Source organism: Ursus arctos, unplaced genomic scaffold (genome assembly GCF_023065955.2).
Source record: "Ursus arctos isolate Adak ecotype North America unplaced genomic scaffold, UrsArc2.0 scaffold_2, whole genome shotgun sequence".
Classification (NCBI taxonomy): Eukaryota; Metazoa; Chordata; class Mammalia; order Carnivora; family Ursidae; genus Ursus; species Ursus arctos.
Genome location: NW_026622874.1, coordinates 100,362,501 through 100,380,387, shown reverse-complemented (window position 1 = coordinate 100,380,387; position 17,887 = coordinate 100,362,501). Strand labels below are relative to the sequence as shown.

General features: G+C 54.3%; 2 long non-coding RNA genes across 2 annotated transcripts; one reads left to right on the top strand and one right to left on the bottom strand.

Annotated features, from left to right (window-relative positions):
- Positions 1 to 1,567: 1,567 nt before the first annotated feature.
- Positions 1,568 to 7,954, bottom strand: LOC113267962 (uncharacterized). The gene is made up of 3 exons (XR_003320975.4): positions 7,512 to 7,954; positions 3,339 to 3,478; positions 1,568 to 2,377 (listed from the first exon to the last, which is right to left on the bottom strand). It is a non-coding gene; the product is annotated as an uncharacterized LOC113267962 (long non-coding RNA).
- LOC130544300 (uncharacterized) lies at positions 7,342 to 10,598 on the top strand. Its single transcript, XR_008960476.1, has 3 exons — positions 7,342 to 7,597; positions 9,029 to 9,149; positions 9,243 to 10,598. It is a non-coding gene; the product is annotated as an uncharacterized LOC130544300 (long non-coding RNA).
- Positions 10,599 to 17,887: the final 7,289 nt, after the last annotated feature.

Genomic DNA, 17,887 nt, shown 5'->3' with positions numbered 1-17,887 from the left:
GGGGGGGTGTGGTATTCCACTGGGGTGGGCTCCTGATCTCAGGGGGCTGGTGGAACCCCAAATGGCAGAGCCTGAGCGGAAACTCTTTTTTTTTTTTTTTTAAAGAATTTATTTATTTATTCGACAGAGATAGAGACAGCCAGCGAGAGAGGGAACACAAGCAGGGGGAGTGGGAGAGGAAGAAGCAGGCTCACAGCGAAGGAGCCTGATGTGGGGCTCGATCCCATAACGCCAGGATCACGCCCTAAGCCGAAGGCAGACGCTTAACCGCTGTGCCACCCAGGCGCCCCCTGAGCGGAAACTCTTAAGCATTAGAGGCCAGGTGGGCGAATGACACAGAGATGAAGCTATTCCCACAAAGTTCGGATCTGCAGGAGTTTCTGATGGAGCTAACTGATCATGGTGTCCTTAGGAATGAAGTAGTGGGGCTCCATTACGGCGCTGCTTGGCCGATGTCATGGGAACACGCGAGGTCTGGTGGACAGAAACCCGACCGGAGGCCCCACAGTCTAGAGTTTCTAGGTTTGAGATATGTTATTTAATGCATGAATAAAGAAATGCATATATGGTGACAGGGCCACACGTTTGTACTTTCAACTTGCTGACAGCTGTAATCACAAAGTTTCCTTTGTAATTCTATGCATTTTATTGTATGAATCTAAAAGCATCATTCCGGGGGCACCTGGGGGGTACAGTCAGTTAAGCATCTGACTCTCGGGGTTTTGTTTTGTTTTGTTAAAGATTTTATTTATTTGACAGAGAGAGCGACAGCGAGAGAGGGAACACAAGCAGGGGGAGTGAGAGAGGGAGAAGCAGGCTTCCCGCTGAGCAGGGAGCCCCTTGCGGGACTCCATCCCAGGACCCTGGGATCGGGACCTGAGCCCAAGGCAGATGCTTAACGACTGAGCCACCCAGGCGCCCCTGACTCTTGGTTTTGGCTCAGGTCCTGATCTCGGGGTCCTGAGATCTAGCCCAGAGTCGAGTTAGGCTCCGTGCTTGCTGGGGAATCTGCTTGAGACTCTCGCTCCCTCTGCCTCTCCCACTGTGCTCTCACTCTCTCTGAAATAAATAAATAAATAAATAAATAAATAAATAAATAAATAAATAAATAAATAAATTTTTAAAAAGTGCCTCATTCTGACCAAGTGTCTGTCTATGATGAATGGATAAACAACAGGTACACGCAATGCGACAGAATTCCACTTTTAAAGGGAAGGGGATTGTGACACGTGCTAGGACACGGATGGACCTTGAGGACATGGTGCTGAGTGAATAAGCCAGCTGCAAAAGGACAAGTATCGTATGATTGCACTTGCACGGCATACCTAAAGTCAAACTTGGAAACAGAAAGTACAAGGGTGATTACCAGGGGGTTTAGGGGAAAGGAGAATTTAAAGGGTATAGAGTTTCAGATTTGCAAAGAGAGAAAGTTCTGGAGTGCTGTTTCACAACAGAGTGGATACTCATGACTCAACTCCACAGTTGAAATTGTTTAAGATGGGAAATGTTATGTTATGCTATTTTACCACAATTTTAAAAAGGCAGGATACAATAAAAACACAACTTAAAGGTTTCAACTTTTTTTTTTAAAGCACGATTCTGAGAAGGGCTCCCTATGTCATCCTCAGATGCTAAAGGCGACTGCAAAGTCCCCAGCATCCGAAAGGTTGAGTCCCGGCGGCTGCTATTGGCCGAACCCAGCAGGAATTCCGGGGGCGACCAGGGATTCTGGGAATCGTAGTTTGCAGCCCCCAGCCGGAGCCTCGCTGTGAAGGATGGGCTTGGAGCCGGGAGACAATGGCTGCAAGACCGGCATCCGGGCCGGTGGGGAATTCGCGTGAAGCAAGCTCAGTGCGCTGGGGTCTACGCTTTGCACAGGCAGCCTTGCACCGTCACACGGTCACGCACACCGGGCGCACACACCTGTCCACTTGCACCATACGGCACGTGGCGCTCCCAGTTAGTAGTTTGCATCTTTTCCAATCTAACTGCCCATCCGAGCATCTGCGGGTCAGGCTGGCAGCTCCCCCCCTTGCTCCTCTCTGAAACATCCCCACTGGAGCAGACGCCTTGGCAGTGACGGTGGGAAGGATGTGCAGGCTACAGGTGCCCAGGGGGGAGCGTGCCAGTCGGAGGGCACAAGCTAGTGCAAAGGCCCTGAGGCAGGAGCCTGCGTGGTCACTAGGATGGATGGGGGAGAGTGGCAGGGGACGAGGTGGGGTTGGCCTCGTTGGCCACGACGAGGCCTTTAGACAAGGTACGGGCCGGGTCTTCCAGGTGAGCGCTGAACCACTGCCTCGGGAATCGAACGATCCTTATTGTTCCCTCTGGGTCTGCCGCTGACGCCTCGGAAGTGACTCAGCGGAATTCCCGGGAGCTGGGGGCGGGTGAGAGGGATGCTCCAAAAGGGGCTGGGGAGGGGCGTTGCCCGCGCAGAGGCCCCACCCCCAAGCTCTCGCAGGCCTTGGAGCACACCCCTCCGGAGTTCTCCACCCACCGGCTCCAGGCTACCTCCGGCCCCATCCCGGGCGGGGTTGGTGGTGGGATGTAGCCTGAGGATTTAGGGAAGAAGTAGGGAGCTGGAAACCTGACGTGGGGAGGGGGCAGGGGGACGGGCGGTTCTCCCACCTTCCTGGCACCTCCACCCCCGAGCCTGGCCTTCGCTGTCGGTGGGGCCGACTGGAAGGAACTGGTGTGGGGTGGGGACTGACTGTTTCTAGTTCCGGGACCCAGGCCTTTGGAAAGGGGCTGGGTGGACAGACTTGGCCCTGTCTGAACTCCCTGCTGACTCAGCTGGGTCAGGCTCTCTCAGGGACTAACTCCCTTCCTCTAAATAAAGGGAATTGTTCAATAAACAGGCCTTCAAAGATGATCATAAATTCCCTGGTGGGACACTGGGCATGTGTGTGTGTGTGTGTGTGTGTGTGTGTGTGTGCGCGCGCGCGCAATGCCCCCATACACACCCAGGCTGGAACAGGCTTGAGTGGACCAGGGCAGCGGCACCAATATTCTAAGAACCAAGCCTCAGTTTTCCAATGAATAAAATGGGTATAAGGACCCCAAGGATGACACTTGCTGGAGTTAGCGGCAAGCTGCGCGCTGCCCACTTAATTCACCTAATTCACCGCAAGACCACACTCTGGCTCTTGCACCAGGGGCAGCTGGACTGAGAATGCGAATTAATAACTGTCTGCATGGCCCAGCTCCAACGTGCATCCTTAGGGAAGCTGTCCACGACTACCAAGACAAAAGATACAGCCTGCTTCCTCCTAGGCTGGGGAGAGGAGGGGACCCCACCCAAGACTCCGCAGCCCTCAGGGACCCTGCGCCACGTCTACCTCCAGATGGCGCTGCGGGGCTCCTGACGGCCGCCAGGTGGCGCTGGAGACGCGCCTGCTTCGCCAAGCTGGGTGGGGCCGGACCCGTCCTGGAATGGGGGTCCCTCCGGAAGCCTTTGCCTCAAACCTATTCAGAAGCCCTTTACACAAAAAAAGAAAAAAACAAAAAACACTGCGTTCAAAAAATGCATAATAAGAGTCAATACAGGTTTAATAACCGCCAGTCATTATATATTTATGTGGTCAAATTACAACTGAACTAGCCTTATTTGTCCTAGCCTGAGGCCCAGGAACCCCAGCATCCCTCCAAGTTGGGGGTCCAGAGCAGGGGCCTGAGGACCATGTCCTGGCTGAGTTAGAGGAGAGAGAACTGGATGGGGTGCTTCTCAGAGCAGGGAGGGTGAAGCCAGGCTTTAAAAGTGGGTAGAGGGGCACCTGGGTGGCTCAGTTGGTTAAGCGTCTGCCTTCCGCTGGGATCATTATCCTGGGTTCCTGGGATCCAGCCCCGCATGGGGCTTCCTGTTCAGCGGGAGTCTGCTTCTCCTTCTCCCTCTGCCCCTTACCCCTCATGCTCTCTCTCTTGCTTGCTCTCACTCTGTCTCAAATAAATAAAAATCTTAAAAAAATATTTATATAGGCTGGGAGGTAGAACTGGAACCAACAAGTGGAGTCGGTCACTCAGGCGGGTAAGAGGGGGGGTGCCTGGCAAGTGTGTGGGGCTGTGACGCCCTGGCATTGCCCAGCTTGGGACTGGCCATGCTTTGTCCCAGAGTTTCAGGGACCTGACCTCCATCAGGGTTTTAGGGACATTGAAAGAGGTGCTCCCTCAAGGGTGGTGTCCTGGCTCCACGGCCATCACACCCTGGACACCCTGGCACTGACAGATATGGGGGGGCCACCATGAGGTGTGCTGGGCCCTGGAGATACAATGGGCCTGCCTGTTTTCTCCCCCACATAACACCATCCATAGCTCCCCAGGATCCCTGAGATGAAATTGGGGGCCTCAGCGTGAACCTGCCTGTTAATGGCAGCTAGACATGCCCTGGCAGATGGAGGTCAGGCAGCTCTGTCTGTGGGGAGTGACCTCCAAGTTCCATGGGTCAGAGTGGCCTGGGCGGTGACTCTGACCCGGGAGCAGTGGTGGGGGAATGAATATCCAGGGAGACCCAGGTCTTGACCTCCTTCTAGCCCAGACCTGATCAAGGTGGGGGAGGACGGGCCCTGAGCTGGGAGATAGGTGTCAAAGTATGATTTCCAAAACCTAAAGTCTGAACCTGGCTGGTTCAGTCGGTAGAGCATGGAACCCTTGATCTTGGGGTTGTGAGTTTGAGCCCCATGTCGGTGGTGGAGATTACATTAAAAAAATACAATCTTAAAAAAAAAAATTAAAATCATGACTCTCATACAGTTAGACAGGAAGCATTTGTCAGAGATGTAATTCAGGGGTGCCTGGGTGGCTCAGATGGTTAAGCGTCTGCCTTCAGCTCAGGTCATGATCCCAGGGTCCTAGGATTGAGCCCCATGTTGGGCTTCCAGCTCAGCAGGGAGACTGCTTCTCCCCCTCCCTCTGCCTCTCCCCCTGGTTGTGCTCTCTTGCTCTCTCTCTCAAATGAATAAATAAAATCTTGAGAAAAAAAAAAAAGACGTAATTCAACTCATTAATTAATGAGGGAGCACCAAGATGGTAACTTGATGCAAAGAGCATTTGAGGAACTGTATTTTTCCCTCTCTCCCACCTTCCTGAGAAACTGGCATTTATACAATTAATTTAAAAATGCTGGGATAAGGGGCGCCTGGCTGGCTCAGTCGGTTAAGCATCTGCCTTCAGCTCAGGTCATGATCCCAGGGTCCTGGAATCGAGCCTACATTGGGCTCCCTGCTCAGCGGGGAGTCTGCTTCTCCCTCTCCCTCTGCCCCTCCCCCTGCTCGTTCTCTCCCTCAAACGAATAAATAAAATTTTTATTTAAAAAAATGCTGGGATAAGATTCCTAAATTCAATAAAAAACAAAACCTGACTAATGTCCTTTGGGGCAATCAAGAGTAACCTCTGAATGACAAATAGCATGTAATTTCACTTACATGTGGAATTTAGAAAACAAACACATGAACAAACAAGAAAACAAATGGGGTCTTAAATACAGAGAACAAACTGGTGATTACCAGAGGGGAGGTGGGGGGGATGGGTGAGATAGGTGAAGGGGATTAAGAGATAGAAACTTTCAGTTATAAAATAAATAAGTCACAGAGATGAAAAGTACAGCATAGGAGGGGCACCTGGGTGGCTCAGGTCATGGTCTCAGGGTCCTGGAATCGAGCCCCACATCAGGCTCCCTGCTCAGCAGAGTGTCTGCTTCTCCCTCTTCCTCAACCCCCGGCTTGTGCTCTCTCTCTCAAATAAATAAAATCTTAAAACAAAACAAAGCACCCCCCCCAAACCCCAATAGCAACTTTTGGTGTTATCTTTTCTATCAGACACAGACCCACAGGTTAACCTGTAACTTCATCGAGTCTGAGCCCTTAAAAGAAAGTAAATCACAAGGCCAACAGAAGTTTCCCAGAGTTAAATCATCTGTAGGTGCACTCGTTACACAAGGCAGTCCTGCTCTGGGCCTTATTTCCAGGTTTTGGATGACTTTTCCTGACACAGGAGATGTGAGTGCTCGGCCAGGCTGTGACACATGGCAAAGGGGGGAATACTTCTCACCCTTTCTGGCCTCAGCCTCCTTAGCCAAGGGGCTTGGACCACATCTTCAGCTCTGACAGCCTCCACCCTCCAAGACTGATTTTACCTCCAAGATGGACCCAAGATCCCCGCTTCATTTCATCTCCACCCCTACTGTTGCCCTGTTCTGGTCCAACTGTCTTAGGGACCTCAGGAAGGGAGGAATGAACACTGGGTTCGGAAGGACTTGGAACAGCCACAGTCCCCAGCTTTGCCCTCAGGTACTGTGTGATTCCAGGAGAACCCAGTTCCTCTCAGGGCCGCTATGTTTCCAGTTGGGCAAAGAGCAAGGCTTGGGGGGAGGGGGGCGGGGACTGTGGCTCCTCGCCTGCTATTCTGCTGTTTGGCAGAGGCTCCCAGATTTGAGAATTTTGGAATCCTCTTTGCCCTTGATTCCACTGAATGCCATTCAATTCAAAAGGACTGAGACAGTGGGGGAGATCTGATAAGCTCCTGGTGGTCAGGAGCTGGGAAACAAGGTCTGGTCTCTTAAGATAATGGGAGAGTCAGGCGCCCGGGTGGCTTAGCTGGTTGAGCTTCTCTGCCTTCTGCTTTCCCCTCTTCCTTCTGCAGCCCTCCTTGCTGTGTCTTTCTCTCTGTCAAATAAATAAATAAAATCTTAAAAAAAAAAAAAAAGATAATGGGCGAGTCGGAGACTTTTTGTGGATTCAGCAGGAAATAGTTTGGCAATTGATTGGTAATGTCTGCCATGAGTGCGAAAGTGAAAACAGACTGTGTGTGGTGTATTAAACCACTCTGGTCTAGCCAATACAGCATCTGATAGCCAGGATTCTGGTCCCAATTTTTTCACTGCCTTACTGAGTAAACTGAAGAAACTAGCTCCTCTGAGCCTCAGTTTCCCTAGCTATATAATGAGAGTTCGTACCTTCCCAGGATTGATGTGAGGATGGAATAAACATCGTCAATGAATATCTTCACATTGCAAGAAATGGAAAACACCACTGACTCTTGTCTAGAACAATGCATTTTGGCTTCTGTAACCGTCTAGAGATAATGAGACTTCAGGTATGGTTATGATCAGGGTTCTGGCTCAATTTCTTTGTGACTCTCTTAGCACTGTCTTTTGCATACCCAGCTCTGTCTACCAGGTGGCCAAATGCCTGCTACAGGGCCAGGTGGCACATCCACGGGCCACACTGACCTGGGGGAGACAGCGGCGTTCTGAGCCCGCAGGCTAAGCAACAGCCCTGAGGTTGTTCCTGATTGGGCAATTTCGGTCACATGCCCATCCCTGGAGCACTGATTGTTGTCTGGCTGGAGGGGTGGGGTGGGGTGGGGGGAGCAGCGAGAAGGAACAGGGCTGGCCCCCAGCTCAGGAGTTGAGGGGAAGAGTGAAACGTGGAAAGAAAACCAGTCAAAAGGAGGCAAGGGCTGGATGCTGGGCAGGAGCCCCTCGGAGAGGAGAGCACGGTGGATGGGGAAAGGACTACCTGACAAGAAATTCCTCCAGGCAGTCTGACGACGTTGCCGTGGGGCCGGCCGGCCCGGGAGGCGGGGAAGAAGCGCCACGGCGGAGGTGTGGAGGGTGGAAGGGGCGACTTTGGGGAAGGTGCCTCCGCGTGGAGGTTTCAGAAACCACGCCCTGCAGGAAGCCAGTCAGGCTGCCTGCCCGGAGCCTCCACGTCCCCCAGCCTCCGGCGGCGCGCTCGGCGCTCTCAGCCAGCAGGAAGCAGAGGCGGGGGCGGCGGTCCCGGGGCGCGGGGAGTGAGGGAAGTACCGCGGAGCAGGGGTCGCCCCCTTCCCAGCCAAGCCCACAGTTTGGAGGCATCTGCGGCCGCGGGCGGGACCCTTGCTCATTCGCAGCCCCCCACAACCCCCACCCCCCGGGCTTCCAGGCCCCCAGGCACCCTGCGCGGCGCCCGCACCCTCTCCCCGCCCACAACCCCGCCATTGGCTTCCCAGAGCTGGGGCCTCTTCGGATTGGTCCATCTCCGCGAGGCCGCGCCCCCTCAGCAGCACAAAGCAGAGGCCCACCCCGCCTCCTTGCGCTCAGACCCGCGAAAGCTGGGGACCGGCGTTCTAGCTGCCAGCTCCCCCGCCCCCGACGTAGGGGTTGTGAGCTCCAAATGCACGGACTTAGACCTTGGGGTCCCCGCCAGTGTCTCCCTACCTAGACCCCGCTCCCGGGGCTCTATTAACTCCCTGGGAGCGACTCCCAGGTCCCCTCCCAACTCTTCCATTTCCCCTTCCTGCCTGTAGTGCTGGGGGTGGAAGGTGGGCGGGCTCATTTGATTATTAGTGACTTGGTTATGAAGCTCTTACAGATGAGCGAATTGAGGCTCAGAGAGGGTAATCTGCCCCAAGTCACACAGCTGTCAAGGGTAGCCCATTACTAATCATGAGGAGTGGGTAAAAAGAGGAGAAGCCTGTGGGCGAGGTAATCATCCGTGCCCCACCCTCGGGAGGGGTCGTCAGGCTGAAAAGGATGTCCCCAGGCAAGCACCCAGTCTGTGGGTTGGGGGAGGGAAATTCAATAGGAAAATTTGGCTGTGGTATTTAGAGAGCCTGGACAGATTTTGTTCCCACCTCCCCCTCCCAGGCAAGTTTGGCAAAAAAAAAAAAAAAAAAATCCAAGGCATGTATTGCTTTTAGCTGTGGGTCTCTTTAGTTGGCTCGCATCTGCTGGACCTTATTTATTTGTTTGTTTGTTTGTTTGACAGAGAACAAGTGGAGGGGGGTAGCTGCAGGCAGAGGGAGAAGCAGGCTCCCCACTGAGCAGAGGGCACAACTTGGGACATGATCCCAGGACCCTGGGATCAAAACCTGAGCCAAAGACAGACGCTTAACTGACTGAGCCACCCAGGGGCCCCTGGATCCCTTCTTCAACCCATCCTTTCCTTTCATGACCTTGGCATTTTAAAAGGTTACAGAGCAGTTCCAGGCCAGGAGTGGTTTGGGTTTATCTGACTTTCTTCATGCTTTCTTTCTGATTTTGCCTCTTTGGCAGGAACATCACAGAGGTGAAGCTGCGTTCTCAGTTTGCCCCTTCCTGATACTGCTCGCTCCGATGATTCGATTAAAGGAGTTTCTGCTAGGTTTTCTCCATGGAAGCTTCTCTTTTTTCCTTGGTGAATAATCAGTCTTTTGGGGATGTGAAATTTTGTAAGATACTACATTCCTTCTCAAACTTTCAATTTATTCATGTATTTATATCTCTCTAGAATCTCTGTCGTCGTTCCCCGCTCCCCACTCACCCTCTGTCCCTGGAAACCACCCACCAGCTTTATGTCTCTGTGGATTTACTTATTCTGGAGATGTTGCTCAAGTGGAACCCTACAGTATGTGGCCTTCAGTGCGTGACTTCTCTCACCGAGCATCCTGTTCCCAAGGTCCATCCACACCGGAACTCGGATCAGCTCTTCAGCCCTCTTGATGGCTGCATACTATTCCAGCCTGTGCATACACCCTGTTTTGTTTGTCCTTTCCCCCTGTGATCCACCCTTGCATTCTTTCCACTTCTTGGCTGCAGTGAATATGAGTGCTGCTATGACCACCTGTGTACGAGTTTTTGTTTGAACACCTGTTCTCAGTGCCTCCAGGCATACACCTAGGAGTGACATGCTGGGTCACATGGTCATTCCACCGCCAGGCTGGTCTGCAATGTCTGCGCCATTTTACCTCCCCTCCCAGCAGCTAGGAGGGCTGCAATTTCCCCCACGTCCTCGGCAACACTTATTTCCCTTCTTATTTTGTTATTAGGGTCACTCTAGTGGGTGTGACGTGATGTCTCACTGTGGTTTTGATTTGCATTTCCGGACGGCTGATGAGAGGGAGAATCTTTCCATGTGCCTGCTGACCCCTTGTACATCTTTGGGGAATCCCGTATCCCTCTGACAGGTCCTCACTGGTTTGCACACAAGATGTCCCAGCAGAGATCAGTTATTTCTCCCAGGGGCTCCGGTCCCTTTTGTGGAGAAGAGGGATGTAGGCACGAGGTGTGGCTGCTTCCAGGCCCTGGGGGATGAGCTAGGAAATGTGAGCGTGTTCACACACGCAGCACATTCACACACACATATATATCAACTCCTGTGTGTACTGATCAATATTGAAGTTCCTGAGTTTACACTGATGCATCTCGGGGTTCTTTGTGGTTTCCTCCCTTTCTGTATTGATAGCTCACCTTCTCTGCCAGCGAGAACCCCGCTGCCGTTATTCTAATGTTCCTGTTTATTTTCTCAGCCCCCCAGATGCACCCCATCTCCCGTGGCCACTGGTGCCCTGACCACCTTGCAGAGGTCTCCCTCCCCTGCTCTGCCACCCCACCTGCACTGCCTCCTCACTCCATGTGGGCTTGGAGACCCCTCACCTCCCCTGCCTGGAGATGCTCTCCTCCTCCACTGAGCCCCCACTCCTGCACACCCCCCATGGAAGCCCTCTCCACCTGCCCGGACCGCTGCTCAGAGCCACAGTGCCCCCGCCACATGGGGGTGCCCGCCTTGCTCTGCCCCAGCTAATGGCCCCAGCAAATAGCTTTAGGACTCAGTTGTTCCAGAAGGGAAAGAAAAGGAGAAGGGGGCAAAGAGGAAGGGGTCCCCTCTGTTTCTTGCTTTATCTTGAGAACTCATGAAAAGTATGCAATTTATAATCAATGCACTTCCTTTTGCTTTAACAAGATACCCTATCCCTGTATGGTGACTAACATAATGTAATAAAAAAAACATTAAAAATAAATAAATAAAAGCAATGTTGAGAAAAGAAAAAAAAAAAAAAAGATACCCTATCCCTACCCCCCCTCAGCATACCTGCAGTAGAGTTGATGGGGGGAGGTGCAGTTCCAGGACCAGGGCTTGGGCTGCCGCTGGGGAGGGCTGGAAAGGGCAGGGTGGGGAGGGGGCGCCCTGGGGGAGGGCTGGGCTGGGCAGGCGGCCTCCTATCCTCTTAGCTTCCTCCCCAGACAATGGGCTGCCTTCTGCCACGGGAGATAAGGGCCAAGACAGCGGACAGAGGGAATCCTGGCCTCCTGTCTGCTGCCAGGGGGAGGGGAGAGGGCTGCTTCCCTGGGGCTGCCCCCCTGTACCCCCCAGCCTGCAGGGCTTCTGGTCTCCATCACCCTGGGCCTTTGAGAAAAGGAGGTGCTGAGGCCCTGCCTAGGCTCCAGGACTCAGCCACTCAAGGAGAATATTTTCTTTTAGTTTTAGTTAGTTGTTTTTTTTGTTTTTGTGTTTTGACTGAGGCTTCCAGTACCTGAAGTGCACAGACCTTTACAACTCCGTGTGTGCTGAGCCGTGTGTTGGGGCCAGGACTTTGGCCGGTGAAGCCCAGGACGGCCCCCGTGGTGGGGAGCACTTGGGCTGAGGGGAGGTGGCAGGGGGGTGGGGGGGAGCCAAAATGTCTCAATAAGTTTTATATTGGTTATATGTTGAAATGATCATATCTGAGGCACATTAATGGGTTAAATAACATATTATTAAAAATTGATTTCACTTGTTTAATTTTTCTTTTTTAATGTGGCTGCTTCAATTCAGGTTACATCTGTGGCTGGTATAGAAAGTTTCCAGCCCCCGCGAGGCCCTCTGGAGTCCCGCCCTGTCAGCACCTCCCCAGAGGTCACCTGCTGCTGTCACCCCAGACTAGCTTTGACTGTTCTTGAACTGCAGGTAAATGGGGTCACAAGCAAGGGCTCTTTCCTGTCTGCAAGAGTCATCTGTGGCGTTCGTGTGATGGCACGCTCACTGGGAATTTACTAATCCAGACCCTGGATGGGACAAGGGGACCCAGTGGCCACCACAACACTGGGTCCTTGCCTTGGGGAGCTCACAAATGACGGAAAGGATGCCTGGGGTCCCAGGGGCTGCAGAGGGGAAGGAGGAATTGAGCTGGGCAAGGCCCCCATGCGGACTGTATGGGGTTGAACTGTAGCTGCCCCCCCCCCCCATCTGTATCCACCTGGAACCTCAGAATGTGATCTCACTTGGAGATAAGGTCTTCGCAGCTGTCACTAGTTAGGGATCTCTGGTGAGGTCCTGGATTGTGGACAGCCCTAAATTCCATGGATGGCAGCGTCTTTGTGAGGGAAAGGGGGGATTTGGGCAGAGCGGGACATGAGGATCGCGGCCACGTGGGGACAGGGAAGAGACGGAGCCACACGGACACCAGCCCAGGCTGGCTGGTGGCCATCAGAGGCTGGAAGCGGCAGGAAGAGCCCTCCTCTAGAGCCTCCGGAGGGAGCGCAGCCCAATTTCTGGCTTCTGGCCTCCAGAACGGAGGGAAAATTCCTGCTGTTTTAAGCCACGCGGCTTGTGGTACTTTTGTTTTGGCAGCGCCAGGAAACTCATACATGGAGCGGGAGGGGAGCCCCTGCAGCCTCACCCACCCGGCAACAGAGGGGAAACCAAGGCACTGGGAGCAAGAGAGCGAGAGGTCCTCACGGAGCCCAGGTTTGGGGCTCAGCTCTGACTATCTGGGTCTCCCCAGGGAGGTCAGTGCAGCTCTCCGAACACCACTGTCTGTGAAGAACAGGGCTCCTGGGTGGTGTAGACGAGGTAAGAGTCTCCCCACCATCACCCAAACTGCTGTGCGGTCAGAGCCTGCAGCGCCCCGGGGCAGTGGCCTCTAAGACACTCTGTCAGGATTTGGCCTTGTGTCACTTTTACCAACAAGCCCCGTGACTAGAGCAGAGACTGGGCCAGGGAAGCCGCTGCCCTCTGTCCCCCATGAGCCCCCCCCCCCCCCGGCTGGGGGAGCTAAGGGGAGGGAAGGCGACTCTGCGGGCCCTTCCCAGCCTCTGCACCCCCATCTTCCCGTCAGCTGCCTTCCTCCTCCATCGGAGCCTAGGGGGTGGGGGTGAGAGAGAGCTGGGAGGCCCTGGACAGCAGCGGGAGAGGAAGGGACAGAGGGGTCCCCGCACTGTTCGGAGGCTGGGTCTGCAGGAGGGAAGCTGTTCAAGGTAACCACTCGCTGTGACCTGAGCAGGCTTGAGGCCCCCGGGGGACCTATGTGGCCCTGCTCATGCTCCCTACTAACAGCCCTTCTCATGGTGTCCGTTCTGTCCCCAAAACAGAAACTGCTTTCCAGGCACATCCTCTGTGTTTGGCTTGGCTGGCCCTTGAGGCCCTCAGAATCGGGGCCTCCAGCCCTGTTACGGAGAGTCCCCTCCTGCAGGCTGCGTTTCCTTCCCCACCCTCAGCCCCGGGCTGGCTCCTCCCAACCATCTTCCTGCAGGTGACAACAGAAGCAGGGCACACTCCCCCTCAAGCCTCCCATGGCTCCCCAGTGCTCTCAGGATAAACCCCTGAGCACAGGCCTGCAGGTCTGGCCTCTGCAACCCTGTCTCCCCTGCTCGGCACCCCAGATCTAACTCCAGCTGCCTCTCAACTCCTCCTGCTTCCCTGCTGTCTCCAGTGGGTGCATCCCCTTTTCCGGAACATTCCCCTACCACACTGTGGGGGACGCAGCACTGCCCGCTTTTCACGAACCACGGTCCCACTCGGAGGCTGTCTGTGCGCTGACTTCTATGGTTTTGGCTCGCAATTCTGTTCCAGGGGTCTGTGTTTCTGTCTTCTCCGAGGACGAGGACGGCGCTGTCTCATTTCCTGGGCGCCAGGGTAAGTCACGAAGTCGGGCGCAGCCACGTCTGTCCTTCATCGTCTGGCCTACTTCGCACAGTGTCCGCAAGGCTCGTCCACGTTGTATTCCTTCCTTTCGAAGGCTGAATAATATTCTCTTTATGGATAGACCACATTCCGTTTGTCCATCATCCATCACCGGACATTTGGGTTGCTCCCACCTTTTGGCTAGTGTGAGTCACGTTGCTGTGACCATGGCCGCACAAATCTGGAAGGCCCTGCTTTCAACTCATGGGGTATAGACCCAGGGAGAAATTGCTGGGTCATAAGGTCATTCTATGGGGCATGGTGGTTTCAGAGAGGGGCATGTTTTGCAACTTGGCTGAGAGAAGTCAGGGAAGATATGCTGAAGGGGCTGGGAAAGTGTTTCTTGCTCTCTCTCTCTTTTTTTTAAAGTAGGCTCCACGTGCAACCTGGGGCTTGAACTCACGACCCTGAGATTGAGAGTCACGTGCTCTACCAACCCAACCAGCCAGGCGCCCCAGTGTGTCTTCGATGTACAAAAACAGCCCTCCACAAAAAGCTGCTGGAATCAGGGAGTCCGGAGTCTGTGAACATGGGTGGGAAATCATCATGTGCTGCGTTTAGCACTTCCCTCCTTTATGTAAGTGAGCAAGGACCCCACCCAGGGCCTAGGCCTTGGTCACCAACAGTGTCACTGATGGGTTCAGCCCATGTTTCATTTATTGTGGAAATTTCAGAATATCATTTAAACTCAAGTCATGGTAGTTCTTTTTTTTTTTTTTTTTTTTAAAGATTTTATTTATTTATTCGACAGAGATAGATACAGCCAGCGAGAGAGGGAACACAAGCAGGGGGAGTGGGAGAGGAAGAAGCAGGCTCATAGCAGAAGAGCCTGATGTGGGGCTCGATCCCATAACGCCGGGATCACGCCCTGAGCCAAAGGCAGGCGCTTAACCGCTGTGCCACCCAGGCGCCCCAAGTCATGGTAGTTCTTAAATCCACCACTAGATATTATTATTTAGTGTATCATTAAGAAGGACATATATTAGCATATCACATTTAAACAATTTGTTGAAAACTTTAATGTAATTGATTTCCTTTGTAATCTTATGTATTTTGCCTTAACTGTTTAAAAACATGATACTGAGAAGGGGTTCATCAGTTGTCAAAAGCCTGGCTTAGCTAATGTTAGGAAGATGATGTGATGTCTGGAGCCCTGGCAGCCTTCTTTTGACTCTGAGGGGCTTAGCCTGCAGGTAAAGCTGACTCACTAAGAATGGCAGAGTGAGGAGTGGGGGAAGTTTAAGGGTCCTTTCCCAGCTGCTACCAGAATTAACCAACCCTGGAAACTCCCCTCTTTGGGGCTTCTCATTTCTTCCCATTAACTAATAGCTTCCTTGTTTGGCCAGCTGAGTCAGGATTTTCTTTCTTATGCATTGATGGTACCGTGACTGAAAGAGGGTGTTTCCAAAGGGGTCCAGGAACGGCCTAGGGAAAGATGGGTGAGGACAGAATCCTTCAGAGCCTTTGCATGAATTAGAAAAATGTGCTCCTCTGGGTACATGAAAAGTGCCCTAGCTGGGGGCTGTGACTTTGGGCCAAAATAAAAGCCCTTTCTCTTCCAGGCTGACACAGCCCCCAGGTGAGGGTGCAGGGCTTGTGGAGGGGGGCTTGAGCTGGCTCTCACCCCCATGCAGCTCTTGTGTAGGGTACAGATTGTGCAACTGTACATGGAAGTCCTAGAAGAAGACCCCCAGGCTGAGGAGGGCAGGTGGGCTTTCTGAAGGGGCACGTGGCCATGTGTCAAAGGCGGGGCCTGCAGAAGTCTGTTCTCATACACAGGCACTTGGGTTGCCCTTGAGGGAGACCCACAAATGGCCTGCATCCACAGTCTGCAACTCTTGTTCCCAGCCCGTGAGGACCTCGCTCTACCAGGGACCACCCTGCAGATGTACCTCTCGTTCATACCCCAAAGCTGCCCTCGGCCCCATCTGCATCTGAGCACCCCCATCGATGCCTGGACCCTTGTCCAGTGTCCTGGACATGCCCTGGGGGGACGCGAAGGACTGACTGTGCCAGCTCAGGAGCCCTGAGCCAAGCAGGTCTTGAAAGATTGCCCCTCCCCCATATGAGCATTTCAAACATCCGGGGCTGTTGTGCCCAGGACCCTGCCCGCAGGCTCTCTCTGGGAAGCAGTCAGAGTGCCGGTCTGGGGGGTCACATGCCCACTGATGGAAGCGTCGGGGTCTGCATTCTGGAGTCTGGAAGTTCTGCAGGCCAGGGAGGACTGAGCCAAGAAAGGCCTGGGGAGCAGGGAAGGTGAGGGAGGGTCTGGCCTCCTGGCCTGGCCGCCCCTTTCTGCCCCTCCCTGTTGCTGTCTGTCTCTTCTGGGGCTGCCCAGCTTGAGGGGGGAGCTCAGGATGCACTGGCGGGGCTTCGTGCAGCCCTGCTCTCCATGAAGCTGACGGGGGCACCACAGTGGCGGCAGGGGACATGGACGCAGCTGTGCCCAGTGGTGCTCCAGGAGGGCAGAAGTCACCAACAGTTTCCGGGGGTCCCAACACCTGCTGGCACATCTGTCGACTCACAGGTTGTCCCTCCAGTCCCCAGATTCTGCTCCAGCCTCCTGGGGGCTGCCCAGACCTGCACTGACTGATACAGTAGGCACTGGTCACGTGTTTTTTTTCACGTGTCAATTAATTTCAGTGATGTAAAATGAAAAGTTCAGTTCCTCGGTCCACATTTTAAAGGCTCAATAGCCACATGTGTGACTGGCGGCTCCCGTAGCGGACAGAGCAGATTCTAGAACATTCCATCATGGCAGAAAGTTCTATTGCTTGGCGTTGGGCCAGATGCCTGTCCTGACCCCTGGGACACCTAGGCCTGGGAGGGATACGACACAGCCTCCTCCAGGGCTGCTCAGGGAAGGAGCCAGGAGGCTCCCCAGAGGCTCCCCTGTGTCGGGCTCCCTGCTCAGCAGGGACCTGTTTCTCCCTCTCCCTCTGCCCCCTGCTTGTGCTCTCTTGCTCTCTTTCTCTCTCTCTCTGTCAAATAAATAAATAAAGCACTTTTTAAAGATTTTATTTATTTGTTTGAGAGAGAGCAAGACAGTGCATGAGCAGGGGAGAGGGGTAGAGGGAGAAGCAGGCATCCCGCTGAGCAGGGAGCCTGATGCAGGGCTCAATCCCGGGACCCCGGGATCACGACCTGAGCCGAAGGCAGACGCTCAACCGACTGAGCCACCCAGGTGCCCCTCTCTCTGTCAAATAAATAAATCTTTAAAAGAAATCACGAAGAAGAGAAAACACATTCAGCGAATCCACGTGTAGGTGCACCCACACAGTTCAGGGCCGCTGCGCGGAGAAGGGCGAAGCCGGCGGTGCACACAGTGTGAACGCTGGCGCCAGGGCTGAGCCACCGCAGCCCCGTGTGGAACAGGAGGGGAGGCAGGACAGGTGGACCGAGGCCAGACCATCAGGGACCCTGACATTCTGGACGCTGAGCACTGGGGAGCCACGGAAGACGTTTAAGCTGAAAGGGGCACAATCACACTTGCCTTTTTGGAAGCCACTCCGGCTGCCCCGCTGGAGGCCTTGCAGGCAGCTGTGCTAGGGAGACATGCTTGTTACCCGCCACCCCGGGCATCAGGATTGGATCAGAACAGCGCTCAGACCTCGCGGAACCAGGGAAGAGCGGACGCCTTGTTCCTCGCCCGAGATGGGCTCCGCGCGGGCTCCGGCAACAGCGGATGGCTGCTGAGGCCACAGACAGGCCTGTCTCGCTGAGGTTTTGCAGCACGGGTGGGGGGTGGGGGGAGTTCTGGAGGGCGCAGGCCCTTTGTAGCAGGAGTGGGGTGGTGGCCCGTGCGAGGAGGCGGAGGCTTGCCACCAGCCAGGGGCCTCTCCGTGGCCAAGGAATCCGGGCCCGCTCCTGGCACGGACGTCTTGGCAGGAGCGGGGCTCTGCCCGGGGTGCTAATGCCCTCTTAATTAGCCAGGCTCTTGCCAGGCACCTGCCGCCACAGCCTCACTTTGCAAAACACGCTTGGGCCTCGGGGCCGGACCCGCATCTGCCCTCCTGCCAGGTGAGGCATCCTAGGACAGCCTCTGAGCAGCCTGCTGAGGCCAATCCAGACAGCCTGTCAGGACATCAACATCCAGGAGGATGACAGGAATTAAAATGATTTCTAGGGACACGTTTCCAGGAGCAGAAACGGGACAGGCCAGCCTCCAGACTTGTGCTCCAGCCCTGCCTGCCTCTGTGCTCCTCAACTTCCCT